This window comes from Mus musculus, chromosome 8 (genome assembly GCF_000001635.26).
Source record: "Mus musculus strain C57BL/6J chromosome 8, GRCm38.p6 C57BL/6J".
Taxonomy (NCBI): Eukaryota; Metazoa; Chordata; class Mammalia; order Rodentia; family Muridae; genus Mus; species Mus musculus.
Genome location: NC_000074.6, coordinates 121,166,665 through 121,183,403, shown reverse-complemented (window position 1 = coordinate 121,183,403; position 16,739 = coordinate 121,166,665). Strand labels below are relative to the sequence as shown.

The following is a 16,739-nucleotide window of genomic DNA, read 5'->3' as shown; positions in this document are numbered from 1 at the left end:
GGGTGGAGAGGGAGGGGAGAGGGGGAACGAAAAGAGAGAGAATATGCCCCTGTGCTCGGGCCAATAACACTATGTTGCTTGCTTTGTACATCCAAGGTCCTGGGTTCGATCCCCAGCCCTGCAAAAGAAAGAAGAACAGAAAGGAATAGAGGTAACTGAATGAAATCACCCGACACACATGAGCTGAGGACTCCAAATCATCCGACACACATGAGCTCAACATGTGAAATCATTCAACACACATGAGCTGAGGACGTGAAATCATCCAGCACATAGGAGCTCAGGATGCACCCACCACCTTGTTCTCCAGAACCCACTTTCTTCATTCAAGGGAAGGGCTGGAACTTGGAAGTCCGCTGTCTCCTGAATCAGGCTTTCCTTCACCCAGGTCCCACCTGCCCACAGCTGCCTATGATTTGAGCCCCAGGGCATCTAATGCCCTCCTCTGGCTTCTTGTGCACTGTACAGATATGCATATACATACACATATACACACACTTGAAAATAAAAATATGAATAAAAAAATGACAAAAAAACCCAGTTGCTGGAGTTTTTGTTGAGGAAGGACTTGGTAGCAATTTAATTAACATAATTCTTTAAACACCATGCTATCAGACATGTGAGAGTCCTAAGGGGCCAAGAGCCCAGGACAAGATATTTGCCTGATGACCAGAACGGACATTAGCAAACCATCTGCTGGTGGGAGACCCACTCTAGACAGCTCATGTAACCAAGTAGAAAAACTCGGGGTAGTGATTTCAGGCTTCAGTCTTGGCCACTGGGAAAGTGCCACACGGGCTGGGGAGATAAGACCAAAGTTTGGATGCCAGAACCCAGTAAAGGCAGGGTGAGCATGGCTTCCCTCCTGTAATTCAAGTGTGTAGGAGGCAGAGATGGGATCTATAAAACAGGCTGGCTAGCTTGACTATCCAAGTCAGAAAGCCAGGCTCAGAGAGAGACCCTGCATCAGGAAAGAGCGCTGTGATGGAGGAAGACACTCTGTGTTACCTTGGGGCCCCATGGGACTCCTCCAGTGCACATACACAGACAGGGACACACAGAGATGGGCAAGCTTATGCGTGTGAACAGGCACATCTCTCTCACACACACATGTGGTAGGGGCAGGGAGGGAGAGGGGACGTGCCACATGTTGGGTTTCAGAGTGGTGGCTCTCAAGCAAATTCTGCAGCCATTGGTTGACAACGTCACAGTGTAAAACCTGAGCTGTCGCTTTTTTCGCCAAACACAGAGGTGAGCTGTGAGGTGAAGGAATTCTTTCCTCCATATTTTGTTTGTTTCAGAACATTACCCAAACTCCAGTTCTTAAGCAGTGAGCCATCTCCCCCGCCGATGCGGCCACTGTCCCCTTGTTCCATAAGATGAGGTCTCTCCCTGACTGGGACCCTGCTGTCAGCCTAGGCTGTCTGGCCTTGAAGTCCCAGGAAAGTTCCATCTTCACAGTGCTGGGAGAGCATACACTACCATACCCAGCTTTTTATATGGGCTCTGTGATCAAACTCAGGTCTCTCTGGTCTCCAGCCGAGCACTTAACTGCCTGAGCTGTCTCCTCAGTCCTTGATAATCTTGAAAATTATTAAAGGGACCCTGCCTGGGACCACAGTGTTTGAGAACCACCGCTCTGAGCACTTCCTGTAATTTTCCCCAAACTAAAAGCCATCTGGGACCAGCTCTGCAGAGCGGGAGGAGTTTAGATGCCAGATCACACGGCCTTTGTCCTCCAGGGAGGAAGTCTATGAAGGTCGCCGGGAGAGCCATTCCATACTGCAAATCCTTGCAGAGAATTTTAGAGCTGTAAGAAGGGGCTGGACAGAATGGGCCTATTACACAGATGGGGAATATAAAGGCAAAATGTTGCGACATTTCCGCATAGCAGATTCCCCCATCCACAGAGCAAGGAGGAACCCAGTGTGTCCCTGGAGCCACTGGCTTTCCTCATGACGCATCCCTGGTGTGGCTTGGGCTACGGCCACAGTTGTTGTGGGAACAGCTTGTAGTATTCTGTCCTGGGTTGGTTCCCACCACCACTGAACACAAGAATTATCCAAGTGGGTGGAAAAAGAAAATTAGAGCAATTTTAAAAAACACAAAATTAGAGATAAACAGTGGCCAGGCCTCCTCCAGCCCACTTCCATCCCGGGTTTCCAGCCTGGCGCAGCCCGCTAAGGAAACTCAGGATGGCTGAACACAACTGCAGGGGCCTCTCCCTGCAGCCCCCACCACCTCGCTCTCCCCAGCCTCCCCGTTACCATCCACGCTCAATTTCCCACACACAGCATTGAAAAATGACTCCCCACATGAGCCCACAAGGGGCTTTTTATCTTAGCTGTCAGCCTGAAATACACGCATAACCCCAGGCAATTACGGAAGCATGCGGGTCTCCTGAACCCCTCTCTGCTGGGTTTCCCTCCCAAATAAAATGAAATGAAACTTAGTTCTTTGGGAATTAATATAAACAAAGACCGTGGAGCCATCGAGGGAGTGTGCGTGGGTAGGGGACGGAGAGCAGGGGACCATTAAGGACCCAAGTCGCCAAAGGGACACAAAGAAGCAGCACATGAGGGGGCTGCTGGGGGAGGGGGGCTCGCCATGCGTAAGGTTAATTCTTTTAATTGCGGCCCAGAAAAATGTTGTTTTAGCTCCCCCCAGTCTAAGCTGTCAATCTTCCTCCTGAATATTTCAGATTCAAATGTCTGCCCCCCCCCCCTTTTCCAGTGAGGTGGTCAGAGGGGGTTGTGGGAAGGATTTTTTGAAGTATTCATTGAGTCAACAGTCCCGCCAGCAGTGGGACAGTAAAGTTTCACAGCCTGGCTTTGATCTGCATTTCAGAAAAATGAACCCATAAACGCGGAATGTTTTATGAACCCCAAATAAGAAACTCTTTGTCTTTTATCTCGCTTGTCTACAGAGGGGGAAAATCAGAGGGCTAACTCAACATCCAGCTCGTTAGGTTTTATTTGGGGCTGGGTAAAAAGAGAGTACAAAAATATTTACTGAGTTTTGTTTCAACTTGAAATAAACCCAGTGTTTTACATATATATTATATATATATACATATATATATGTATGTGTGTGTGTGTGTGTGTGTATAATATATTGTATGGATAAATATATATATATATATATATATATATGTGTGTGTGTGTGTACATATGTATATATGTATGTGCATGTGTGTATATGAGTATGTATGTGTTGTATGTATCTATATGTATGAATAAATGTTTGCATGTATGAAAATGTATGTATATGTATATGTATGTGTGCTTATTTATGTGTATGTATGTGTAAATGTGTATTATGTATATATGCATAAATATATGTATGTGTATATATGAATATGTATTTGTATGTATATATGTATGTATGTATGTATGTATGTGTGCGCCTGTGTGTGTGTGTATATATTAAATGGGTTTCAGTAGACAGAGCCATCCAGTCAACTGTGTAGCGATGCAAGCATTTTCTAGCTGTAATTAGAAAGTTTCCTCAGAGTCCACTGTGACCTCAGAGAGAGCTAGCTGCCTTCTGCCTGCCTTGTGCCCTCAGCTCCCACTTGCCCCTGCCTTGGTGCTAGGGTGAGTTTCTTCTTGGAGGTTCATCTGCCTCAGTGTTTGCTGGTTAAGAAGGTGAAGAAATGGCACATCTCAAGCTGAGAGGGTGAAAAACTGGCGCACATTGCAGCTAGAACTCCCAGGCATTCAAGGGCACTCCTGCAAAAGAGTGTTAGTGGAGCGAGAGGCTTCCAAGCTGGGTGGCTGTCTTGTTGACAGCCACCCTGTCCTGCCTTCCTTTCTGTTTTTTCTTCCTTCCTTCCTTCCTTCCTTCCTTCCTTCCTTCCTTCCTTCCTTCCTTCCTTCCTTCTTTCCTTCCTTCTTTCCTTCCTCCCTCCCTCCCTCCCTCCCTCCCTCCCTCCCTCCCTCTCTCTCCTTCTCTCTCTCTCTCTCTCTCTCTCTCTCTCTCTCTCTCTCTCTCTCTCTTTCTTTCTTTCAAGACAGAGATCCTCTGTAGCCCTGGCTGTCCTGGAGCTCGTAGACCAGGTTGGACTTGAACTCACAAACATCTGGCTGCCTCTGCTTCCTGAGCGCTGGGATTAAAGGGTGTACACCATCACTGCCCAGTTAGTTGTCCTTTCTCTACACCACTGACCAAGTGTGCAAGTCCTATAAAGAGCCTCTCATCCACCACCTAAGCAACTTTCAGTAAACTACTGGGACATACACACACATACACACACACACACACAGAGAGAGAGAGAGAGAGAGAGAGAGAGAGAGAGAGAGAGAGAGAGAGAGAGAGAGAAAGTAGAGGGGGAAATGGAGTCACTAAAATCCAAACACATTCTATACATGCCTGAAAATGCCACACCCATGATTGTGAATAGTTTATATTTACACAAATAGATGTATACAAATAAACCTCTACTGCCCTCAAAGAAGGGGCCAGCCCTGCCCGTGCCAGCCCCTCCATGTTACCCAAGCTGGTAGGAAGCCCATTTCCAGCTAGGCTCAGGGCTCGGTTTTACAGTGCTGGAGAGGCCATTCCTGTCACTGTGCCTCAGTTTCCCCACACTAGGAAGCAGTCTCAAGAGTCTTCCTGGTATGTGGTGTTGTTAGGACATCTCGGGGAACCAGGTGGCAGAGTCTAGCTCACACAGGATGAGAAGGAGCGGCTGCTGAGAGTTCTGACCCTGCTGGGCTCTCAGTATAGCTAGGATCATCTCAGCCCCTCCAGCCTCCACAGGCAGGAAGATGGTCCCCAAGCTGCTCTATTCAGCCCAGATGACATGGTTAAGATCTGGGGACCTCCAGAATTCTAGGGACAGACACACTGAGGCTCTCTGCTGCTTTCCCACAGCGTGCAGCACCAAGGGGTCACATCAGTCATAATAGGTGGACAGGGGTCACATCAGCCATAGTAGGTGGACAAGGGATGGCAAATAAGCTTTTTTTTTCAATGAGGAAACTGAGGCTGGGAGAGACCCAGTGTCCTGTCTTGGCAGTCTGGAGCTCAGAACATTGGCTGTACTGTTCTTTGTCCCCACAGTGTATGGGGGCTGCTTAGGACGAGGGGAAGTGTCCACTGTCACTTGGGTAGCATGTTTGACCATTTTTTCTGTTTGACCAAATGGTGATCTCATTTAAAAGCATTTTTGTGGGTGACCTGATTTCCTTCCTCATCTTATAGTGACGTCAGAAACTGAGATGGGGAGTCCCCATACATTGCTTGACTTTTAAAATAATCAAAAGGAACAGCCAGTTTCCCTAGCCTTATGGCAGACACCACTTGGACCTCAAAAATGGCCGCACACTCAGGCAGGGGAATGACACCTCTGGAGCTCACTGGCCAGCCAGTCTAGCCAAATCCATGAGCTTCAGGTTCAGTGAGAGACCCTGTCTCAAAAGGTGAGGTTAAAAAGAGCCCGGGAAGGCACCTTGAACTTTCATGCATACTCAAACCCACCCCCACACGTGCAGACCCCTTAGGGGGTCAGGAAGGAGTCTCAGCTTTCCACCTGAGATGCCTAGTGTGGTCGCAGACAGCTACTCACGGCTTTGGGGAATGAAAGATGTTGGGGAGCCTGAGGGAACTAACAACCTGGTGACCCTCAGTGGTACAGGTCACATACCATTCAATCAACTGACAGGCGAGCGTGGCAAAAAGGAAATGTATCTTATGGTGAGGCAGGAGGATTGCCGTGAGTTCCGGGGAAGCCTGGGTTTCAGGGCAAGAGTGTTTCCAAGCAGTCACATCTGTATGGAGCATGAAGCAGACACTTTCCTTCTTCTCCCTTCCCCGAAAGAAAACACAGCACCGTGTCCGGTGCCTCCCAGTGACCTGTAACTCTAGCCCCAGAGGATTTTGATACTTGCAGGCATGTATGTGTGTGTGTACACACCCACACAATATGCAGAAAGAGGACTGCCATTTCAGTATTGTCTTTATTCGCTTAAGTTTAAATATCCTGAGGTGGCTGCCATCTTGGACCACACAACTGGAGGAGCGAATGACAGACCATGAAGAGCCTCTTGTGTTCTGCGGAGAAGGGGTCTCGGGGACCTTCTGGGTACCCAGAGTTACCGGTCAGTAAGAGACCTTCCATTCACAAGGACACACTCCTGGCACAGCCTGTCCAGGAAGCTGAGGGAATGAAAGAGGCTGCTTCATTAGAGTTCAGACCTCAAAAGCACCTAGCAGACCAGAGGCCACTCCTGGCACTGACACATCCCCCTTTCAAATGGGGACTTGTCCTAGATCCATTAAAATAGACTGTGCAGAGGTGGTTTTCCAGAACTGTCAGACTCACAGCTGGAAGGGTTAGCCCTTCACCTCCCTGTATCTTAAAACCACCCACGTGTTCCAGCACCCAAGCAGGAGGAGGAGAGCCCAGGCACCCTGGATGGCCACTCCAGTTGAGCACGGCGTTAGTTCTTTTGGGTAGCTCTGCCCACAAGCGCCTGAGAGAACAGCTTGAAGGAGAAAGGATCGCTCTGGATCGCAAAACCTCTGAGACACCTGAGCTGATCTACATCTGTTCACGGATGATATGTGTGGCTGCACACAAGACTGTGCATAAGACACCTGTGGTAAATACATATGCATGAACATATTGGTGTGTCCAAACCTATGACTGCACGTATGTACACTTGTGAATGCCTGAGGAACCTGGGCATAGCTGGTATGGCACATACTGTAACCAAGAGACAGGAAGTATAGTGTCCCTCCAAAAATAGGACCTCATTCCTCCTCCAGTGACTGCCCAGAGGTGACCAGGGGTCATCCAGGCTCCCAGCTGCCCCATCTTTTCTGCTTCCCAGGTGGGGATGTGGTGACCCTCATCTGGCTCACAGCCTCTGGAGTGAGACAGGAAGGAAGAGGAAATGAGTTCCTTCGCACTTAAAGCACACTCCAGACCAGCCACACAGCATCCTATCTAGAGGCCAGACTTCCTCCCCATTATCGCACCTCCCAGCTCAGAGAGAATGCTGGGAAATGTAGTTCTCTGCTGGGACTGGCGCTTCTGCTGATCAGAGTTACAAAGGGAAGCTAGAGGCCAGCTTGCCTACTGTGCCACCTGCAGAGCCAAATAAAATGACGGCTTAGGAGGTCATGCCAAATAAATAAATAAATAAATAAAATTGGGGAGTCACTCTTCCAGGTCTTCCAGTCTGACTCCTTTAAGAACTCACCCATAAGGGAAGAGGGCAGGCCTGAGTGTCCTAGAAGAGATCTAAAACCCCACTAACTCCTCATTACCCATGATTAGGCAAGGTCTTCCCCTGCCTCAGGTCCTTTGGCAATAAACAGGGGCATGGGACCCTGATCTGTGGACCCCTCTAGGTTTAGCATGAGGTCAGGAACATGCTTCCAGAGAGGGGGGAGCACCCACCCAGAGGAGGAGGCAGAGGGGGAGCATCCACCCAGAGGAGGAGGGAGAGGACCCACCCGGAGGAGGAGGAGGAGGAGGAGTCTCCAGAGTCTCCTTTGCTCACGTGTCCTCCGTCCCCACAGCTCTCCACTCTTCCTTTTAGCACAGGCGAGAGTCAGATGTGCTAGTCCTTAAGACTCTCACCATCTTCTGAGTCCTCCGCCTCTAAAGCCACTAAACTCCCTGAATTTGGAGGAAGAAGCCAGAATGTCACCAGAATGCTGTTTCTGCTGGGTGTGCTCTGTGGGTGAGAGGAGGGAGCCGCCTGTCCTTACACATGATATCCCAGCCGGTCCCCATCACCCCAGGAGACATGTGACTGTTCAAGGGGCTTTCTTCTAGCCTGAGTCCCAGGGGCTGCATGAAAGAGCAGCTCTGGGCTGAGGCCACGCACCCCTCTGATTCACCCCTCCTATCTCCAACTTTGTCCAGCAAGGCCAAGGGCCCTCAAAGGCCGCACAGTCCTCAAGGGGCACCAGCTTTGCTTTAGTACCAAGGCACCTCACCCCAAAGCCGAGCTCTTGACTTGCTGTGCTTGAAGTGTTCAACTTCTGGCTAATTAGCAGGGGGCCGGGGGGGGGGGGGAGGGGGGGAGAACAAGCAACTTAATGGATTCAAGCCGTGTTTACGCTGACCTGACAAGCCGTTTGGCAGTGTGGAAGTGCGACACAGCGAACATCTGAGTTTGGCCCAGTGGAATTCCATCTGGGACAGGCCGAGGTCGGGTTGCGTTTTTATTGAGCTATTGTGTAGCGTAGCAAGAGAACTAATTTCCGACTACCTCATACTGACTTCCAAACCCGGCTGACAACGGATTTATCATAATTACCGTCGTGATTACACGTGCTGTGTGTGTAAATTGTGTTTATAAAGTTTCCAGCTCACAATTAAAACATGCTGTCGGGTTCTCCCGCCTCCCCCCCCCCCAATCTTTCCTTTCTTCTCCCTCATATTAATACCTGCCAACCGTTCCCTTCGGACGAAACAGAGTCGCAGCAAAGGCACACACGAACTCCAGGAACTTCCCGCCCCCTGGCCCGAGCAGGTCTGTCTGCAGTTTAGGGAAGACTCCTCCCCTTCGCAGACACAAACCCTAAGTTGTTTGCAAGTGCCAGTCAATGCTGTTAAGTGATTTAAAAATCAGGGTACACCAAGACTGCGTCTTTAAACTGTGTCACACAGCCCCCTCCCCCAAAATGTGCATGCTCACATAGGTTCAGCTACGAATGAACTCACTGTATTAGCCAACATTTGGGGAAAATGTCACTGCTATGAGGCTGAGCTAAAGGCGGCACGGTCCCTAGTCCGCCAAGGCTTGCCTTTCTTTCTTCTGTGGATTGTGGAATTCCTGGTTTTCAGTCAACAAATAATTTAGTAAATGACACAAAATAGCTAATAAAAACAAGACCCCGGAAGAGGAAGCTGAACCTCGGGGTCAGGGCAAGTTGATGAGCTGGCTGCTCTGACGGAGAGCAGCTAGCTCATTGGCTACCCAGTGGCCAATGATGCCCCCCACACACGGAGCAGCAAGGTCTCGACCAATCAGAAGCTCTCTACTTGTTCGCAACTAACACCCTGCCCCAGAAGGAGGGGTCTGTAGGGGGCGCAGTGTTTCCCAGCCTACCAACTGCACAAGGCCTAACGCCTGATGGATAGTGTTTGCTAACTACAGGTCCAATGGTTTAAACCTTCATTTTCAGACTCTCAACAGTTTGGAAGCCAAAGCTGGAAGAAAGCTGAGCCCTCCGGCAGAGAAAAGATGCAGGATCGGCCAGAGGGAGTGCAGAGGTCCCAGATGGTTGAAACCTGTAGTTGGTTCTGGTGCATTCCAGCCCACCCCATTCAGTCTCCTCCCGCCCCGGATCACGTGTGGGAGGCCGAGTGCTAGACTTATTTGCAGATCAGTTGCCTGGTGGCCTGATTCAAACCCCGTCTCCTCCACTTCCTAGCTGTGTGACTCTGGGCCAGTCACTTAGCCTCTCTGTTGGGGAGGGAGGCAGCAATACAGCTTTGAAGAGATGCTATAGGGACAGAGTGGGCAGTCCGCAGAGAGCCCTTGTCACTGCTGGTTGAATGCTCGGGAGGCAGTCATCTCCTCTTCCCAGTGTCTTGCTCAAGACCAAGGTTGAGTGGCCATTGTGAATCCCACCAAGCCCTCCAGGTTTCCACAGTGACTGTTAGCAGGTACTTCAAACTCTGTATGCCTCAGTTTCTTTACTCATTCAGTGGGCATGAGAGCAGAACCTCGCTCATGGGGCCGCTGTTAAAACTCACAGGGTGCCCCATCAATGCCACCACCAGAATGGTGTCCTTGAGAGGGCTGGGGAGGAAGATCAGGAGGTGAAGGGTGTTTGCTGTGCAGGCATGAAGACCCCAGTTCCATCCTCAGAACCTACAAAAAAGCTGGAAGTCAACACTGAGAAGTCAGGGACAGGAGAGTCCCTGAGGCTCACTGGCCTGTGTACAGCACTTGAAGAATGACAGCCAAGGGTGGCCTCTGCCACCACCTCTACCACCACATACATACGAGTGCATGTGCACACACACACACAGGTAACTGTATATACATAAACACAAACACAGGCATCTTCACACACATAAACACACACAGAGGCACATGCACATACATGAACACACACAGGCAACTACACACATGAACATATACATATGTACACATGTGAACACACACTTGCACACACCATGAACACACACCTGTATGCAAATACACACATCTGTACACACATGAATATACACACCTATACACACATGCACACGTGTCCACACATGAACACACACACACCTGTAGACACATATACACTCACCTGTTACACACATATACACATACCTGTACACACATGAGCATAACACTCAAAGATGATGTCCTCTGTACCTCAGCAGCCACCAGAGACTCTTGGCGCGTCTTCAGGTTTGGCCTTCTCCAAATGCTGCTCCTTTAGAATCCTTCGAGGTTAGGGGCTGTCCCCAACACCTAGCCCAAGCCACAGGGACCAATGACAGGGCTGTGTCCCCAAGGCCTGTAGTTCTTCCCCTGGGCCTGGACTGTGCTTTGACGATGGGACTTGCCATCCATCACTCCTGTCATCAGACAGCAAGGCCCCGGAAGTACAGTGTGTGGCCTAGGAGCTCCCGGAAGCGGGACTGGAACTGTCTTGAGAAGCCTCTGTGCTCACAGGATGGCCAGTCCCCACGGCTGGGGACTCTCAGCTCCAGGCGCGTCTGACCTTTCCTCCCCTGTCTGGGCTGAGTCTGAGAACCAAGCAGACAGTATGACCCCTGAGACCTCCGCCCAGAGTGTCTGCCTGCCTTGCTTCCTCTAGCAAGACAAGAACTCAGCACAAGGTTTGTGTGGGTAGGGGTGCCTATGACCCTTCCCAGAACCCAGGGTCCATTCTGTGGGCATTCAGTAGCGTTCAGGAAGCTAAGGATGGTGGAGACCTTGCCTTGGTCCCCCAGTCCCAAACATCAAAGAAGAAGTGCTCACATGTGATAATGGCTCCCTGGGTCCTCCATGGACAGGGCCATTTTCAGCTCAAACAAGAGGCCAAAAGAGTCACCACTCACCACTGCAAAGCCCCAGCCTGTGGGAGCAGAGCTGGAGGCTCCGTTCCCCCACTTCTGAGCCCTGGAGGCCAGTTTGGCCCATCTCTGTGAGTTTGAGGTCAACCCAATCTAGATGGTTCCCGACCAGCCATGGCTACATAGTGAGACCCTATCTCAAAAAGGAGGGGAGGGAACAATTCCCAGATACAGCATGGGCTTAATGGTGCTCCGTTTCCATGCATTTGATTCGGTGATTAGAGTCTGCAGCCAGCTGTCTCTTACAAGTGTCCCTTCAGAGCCAAAGTTGTGACCCAAATGCTCAGAATCCCGTGGAGATGCTGTCCTACTGTCCTGAGGCCTCCTGGGTCCTGGCTCAGAGATCTTCAGGCTGGGAAGTCCCTGCCACATCTCATCTGGTCCAAGGTAGGACAGGATGAGAGTTGGTGGCACTCCCCCAGGAGAGTCCATGCTCTGAGAGGGACAAGGAAGGCTCTCTGTCTAGGGGCCATGGGCCACAGAAGATGAGCTTCACCAGAGAAATTACCAAGATCCCGTTGTCGAGAAAGGCATTGAGAACTGGGGTCTGTGCCCTGACTCTGTGCTCAGAGCTGTGAAGGTCTGATCCTCCATTCTAGAACCTGCCGCCTTCCCACCATCCACTGGATTTCATGGCTGCAGAGAAAACTATTGGGGATGGGTGTGTGTGTGGGGGGGTGCTGCTAACCCAGAGCAGTGGCGGAACTCAGAGGTCCCAGAGGGGAGTGGTATAGTCCCTGTGATCTCAGCAGGAGTACAGGCAGACAGCTCTAAGACCACTGCCAGGCCTGCAGGATCTGTGGCCATATGGGATGTCAGTAGAGACAGGACCAGCAGAGCTATCCCCAGGGAGCAGAGAGCAAGGGGGGTGGACATAGACTGCAGGAGGGTGTCTTGGTCAGCGCTCCCTGCTGGTCAGAACTCCTGTGACCCGGCTCCTGTGGAAGGAGAACCAAGAACACAGTTCTTTCCGAACAAAAGCAGCTGCCCTTGCCCCTGGCGCCAGCCAGGCCTTTGCCTACTCTTGGCAGCAGCCTCACTCTCTCCTGAAAAGAAGGGGAAATGCCTGAATCTGCGCACTCCCCACACGCATGCGCAGTCTGGTGCTGGCTTTCCAGAAGATTCGTTTTAATCCCCACTAAGTCACCCTGTCCTTTGATAAAGTCACCCTGTCCTTTGATAAACTTCAGCCACTCACCCAACAGAGGAATAGGAGAGCTGGCCGCCAGATGGATATCTGTAGAATAATCCCATGACCTCACATTCATGGTGCGTGGCTGAAACACATGCCGAAAGAGGACCACCAAGCCCCCGGAGCCCCAGGGATGGGTGCTGGGCACAGCCCGATCCACCACGGCCGCTCCCCTCTCTGGACAGGGTTCAAACGTCTACAGGATTTTATCAGCATTTTAGAAAGTGGAAGTTAATAACCTTCTGGGACTTCTGGGTGGAGATGGAGTGGCTAGCGGGAGGAAGTGATGCTTAATCAAAAGGCTTCCCTCCGTGGAAGGTCGGATAAGGCGGGTGTGGAAGTGAGGTCTTCGGAGCGTCTGACTGTATGGCAGATAATCTGGCCAGAACTGAGTGTGTCAGGAAGTGGGGGTGGGGTGGTGACACAGGATCGCCATTATGGAAGGAGACTTCTAAGCGAGTCACACGTTTGACGTTGGTGTTAAGTACTGCAGGCTCTCCTTCTCCCTGGCAGCACTGGAAGGAGCTCGGTTTTAGGGCATCCTCTGGCTGAAACAAAGTTCTGTCTTCTCTGAGGAGTGACCTGTCTGTGCCCAATAGTAAGGCAGAAGGAGAACTGCAACTATCTGTCTCCTTACGTGCACGCAGCCAGCCTTTAGTCTCCAAGTCCCCTGGGGTAGGGCAGGAGGTCTGGGAGCCAGGGGAAGAGCTGCTGGGCTGTGGACACAGGCCTGTTGTTTTTTTGCCCCTGGTCCCGGGCATGTGTGGGGCAGGCCAGCCATGCCTGAAATCAAGACCAAGGGGCCTGGCCTCACCTCTGACATTGACATAGGACAGCAACGCTCTGCATTTGATGTGCGTCAGACAGCAGTAGTTAGGGGAAACTGCAAGCTGTTTCCCTAATTGACCTGGAATGCTCACTAATTCCCGGGCTCATGTGTCCCAAACTAGAAAATGGTTTCCTACGTCCTGGACCTGCTAACTGGCTGGGACTGTGAGGCGCGTTCCCTGCCCCTCCCCCAAAATTAGGAAAGAAAAGACAGAGAGGAAGGAAGCATCGACTCTGGAGTAATTATAAATGTGAGGTGTGTGTATGTGTATGTCTGTGTATGTGTATCTGTGTGTGTCTGTGTGTGTGTGTTTGTGTATATCTGTGTCTGGGTATATGTCTGTGTGTGTGTGTGTATTTTTGTGTCTGTGTCTCTGTGTATGTGTGTCTATGTGTGTATCTGTGTGTGTCTGTGTATATGTGTATATGTGTGTCTGTGGGTCTAGGTCTGTGTGTCTGTGTGTGTGTTTGTGTGTGTCTGTGGCTGGGTGTATGTGTGTGTGTATCTATGTGTCTGTGTATGTGTTTTTGTGTGTCTCTGTGTGTGTCTGTGTGTATCTGTGTATGTGTCTGTGTGTGTGTCTCTGTGTGTGTCTGTGTGTTTCTGTGTGTGTGTCTGTCTGTGTCTGTCTGTCTGTGTCTGTGTAGAGGTAGCTAAGGAAACAGCGGTGGGTGCTAGCAACCCAACTTCTGCTCTTCTGCTCTTTTGGCTGTAAGTGTAGTTTTTAGTGGCTGAGCCTTCTCTCTAGTCACTTTTAAAAAGAAAATCCTGCATTGTGGTGTCAAGAAAAAGGCAACAGCAAAATCCCAGAGCTCATAGAGACCACAAGAGTGCCAGCGAAGCCACCTCGTACCTGAAGAAAAGTTTTGGATTTTCCAAAATTTTCTAGGTTGGTGTCGATGCTTACAAGCGAGTTCCTAGAACCCGTGGCTCCATATGACCCTCTTGTTGGGTGAGAGTGACTCAAATATGAGACATTTGTAGACACAGAATTTATGGACCTCTGGAGACACTCATTAAAGCAACCCAGATAACAGCTTTGATCCAAGGGACCACCATGTCAGAGTGTTTAGCTGAGCAGAAAATAAAAGCCCAACATCCAGGCCTAGGGAGGTGGCTCAGTGGTAATGTGCTTACTGCACAATCAACAGGACCTGAGTTCTAATCCCGTGGACCCACAGAAAGCCACATCACCATCTGGCTTCCATAGCTTTAGAGCTAGAAGCAGAAATGAGAGAGAGACAGACAGAGAGACAGAGAGAGAGACAGACAGAGAGACAGAGAGAGAGAGAGAGCCTGACTCATGGAGAACACCGGAGACTAATGGAGATCACCGACATCAATCTCTGGCCTCCAGAAGCAGGTGGTTGGGTGAGCACAGCCACACTCAAACAAGCGTACACCAAAGAATTCCGCACTTCCTCCCTGGCCCAGTTCACCCATCCCCTCAGGTTAAATCCCACGTCTTCATTCAGATGCCGAGCCGTGACTGCCCTTCTCACCCCACCAGCTCCAGAGGCAGGCAACTGTAGCCACGAACTCAGTTTGTTAAGAAGACTGGAAAGCACTGTGTCCTGCTGTCTGTCCCAGGGCCTGGTACCCACGCCTTGGCTGAATGAACTCCCAGGCAAAAACTGCCACCCTTTTCAAAGCACCCCATCTTTCTAAACCCTGGATACCCCAATATTGACCTTAGAAGTCCCTGGTGGGTAGGACAAATGGTAGCCTCCCCATTTAGAATGTGGGGCTGTGGGCCATGCCCTCTGCTCCTTGGAACAGGACCCAGTTTGTTGAGGGTGTGGTACAGCCCAGGTTCCTCCCTATGAACCCTGAGCACTGAACATTCATGAGAAAATACCTGACACCCATTGCAGTGCCATGTGATCAAGGTCACTGTCACTCATGGCAGATTAGGAGTCTTTGGCACCAGAGCCTGGGTATATGGTTGATATCAACACCTCAGACAGTTCTGAGGTTAGGACACCAAGATGTGGCCTTTCTGAGTGATTTCTGCGCTTCCTGGAAGCACAATAGCCACCTTCCAGATACAAACATCCCAAGAATTCCCGGTTGACACTTGGTCACTCGACAGCTGACCTCAGCTGTCACACTGCTTGCTTATGTCACAGTGTGGGGTGAGAATGCAAGAAGGGGTGGGGCCAGCTTCCCCATGAAAAAGGTAACGCAGGAGAGAAGCAAGAGGTGGCCATCTTAGAAACACAAGTTGAGCCCTCAGAAGCCGCACCCTGTCCCAGCCTTCTGTACTTCTGTCCCCAGAGTACTAAAGTGGGGAGAACAAGAAAACCTGGCCACCATTGTGTGACTGGAGGTGGCTGTCCACCGGAGAGCTTGGTTGTCCATTTCCAGGCTCTCTCTACACACAGAACCCTGAAGATGGCAGCCTCTCCCAACTCCATCCCTGGTGGCCCCTGTCACTCACAGTTGCAACCAAAACCCCAGGCTGCTCCATTACCCAGAGGCATTTAGTTGATGTCATGTGCATGGTAAGTTGACTTACAGTGCAAAGGACATCTGTGTTTATCCCGTGCACGGCTTTCCTGAGGCAGAGAGGAGGAGGGAGAGGGAAGAAAGCGGGGAGTCAGTGGAGACGCCACCAAACCCCGACTGGGTTCAAGGCCAGCTCTGTGAATTCAGAGACGGTATTCATGCCCTCCCGAGGCCAGACTTCAGTGTCCAACGGCCTCGTTCACCCTCAGCCAGTTTCTTGTGTCATGCTAAGTTGTTGGTCTTTTCCCCTAAGCTTAATCAGAATACTGTTTAGGGTCAGTTGGTAAATATTTGGGGTAAAGGAAGACTGACTGCTCCCAGCCTCCTTACAGGTTCCAACATCCTCATGGGTTCCTATTAGACAACGAGATTGGTCTGTCCCTTCCTCATGACCACCCCCACCCGACTTGTAGGCAGCAGGCATGAGGTCCTAGGGGCCAACCTGTGCACTTCCTATCTGTCTTTCCCCCATTCTTACACTCTTCTCTCTATGGTTTTCAGTTTATGTGCTCCCCACTTTACAGCTGCAGAAGACCAATGTCATCCTGAGAGCTGAGGCTGGGCGGGTGCATGACTGCTCTTCAGAGCCCACGCAACCAAACGTGACCTCTTCAGTGTCAGCTCGGGGACAGGAAGGAGCCTCAGGGGGCTGTGACCTGACACCTCCTTCCACACGAGCGTCCCCAGACCCATCTCTGAGTCCCATATGGAGCCGAATGTCCATGCTCAGAGCTCAGATGAAAGACCATGACAGGCATAGATCCTGAGGCCACGGTCCCCTGGGGGATTTTTCCTAAAGGATAACTGATCTCATGGTCAAGAAAGTCTGAGCTGCAGGAGACTCTGAACTGAGCTGAACACCTGGCAGTGGGGTTCCATAGGCGCACCCACAAATACAGAGAGCTGCAGCAGTCAGTTATTCAGTGCTATGTCATGCCTGCAGGCCCAGCCTCCAGCTATGTGTGCACATGGGTATGCAATTGTGCATGTGTGTATGCAATTGTGTGTGTGCAATTGTACATGCACACATGCCTGCTCATGTGCGTATGCACACCTGTGTAGAATGTGTGTGTGTGTATGTGTGCGTGTATGTGTGTGTATGTGTATGTGTGTATGTGTGTGTATGTGTGTGTATATGTGTGTGTATGTGTGTGTATGTGTATGTG

General features: G+C 50.6%; 2 long non-coding RNA genes across 3 annotated transcripts, besides 1 other annotated feature; one reads left to right on the top strand and one right to left on the bottom strand.

Moving 5' to 3' along the window:
- On the bottom strand, positions 1–11,080 carry Gm42046. Of its 2 annotated transcripts, none has more exons than XR_879267.1 (3): positions 10,293–11,080; positions 8,407–9,839; positions 1–118 (listed from the first exon to the last, which is right to left on the bottom strand). It is a non-coding gene; the product is annotated as a predicted gene, 42046 (long non-coding RNA). The 2 variants fall into 2 exon arrangements; XR_879268.1 differs by lacking the exon at positions 1–118 and adding an exon at positions 4,141–6,159.
- Positions 12,265–13,301: an enhancer, noted in NCBI's record as "VISTA enhancer mm241". NCBI's record gives its function as "enhancer in: branchial arch[8/11] | heart[5/11]" and the evidence as "EXISTENCE:transgenic organism evidence [ECO:0001131][PMID:17130149]".
- Positions 15,220–16,488, top strand: Gm33633. The gene is made up of 2 exons (XR_388119.3): positions 15,220–15,569; positions 16,075–16,488. It is a non-coding gene; the product is annotated as a predicted gene, 33633 (long non-coding RNA).
- The last annotated feature ends 251 nt before the right edge of the window (positions 16,489–16,739 follow it).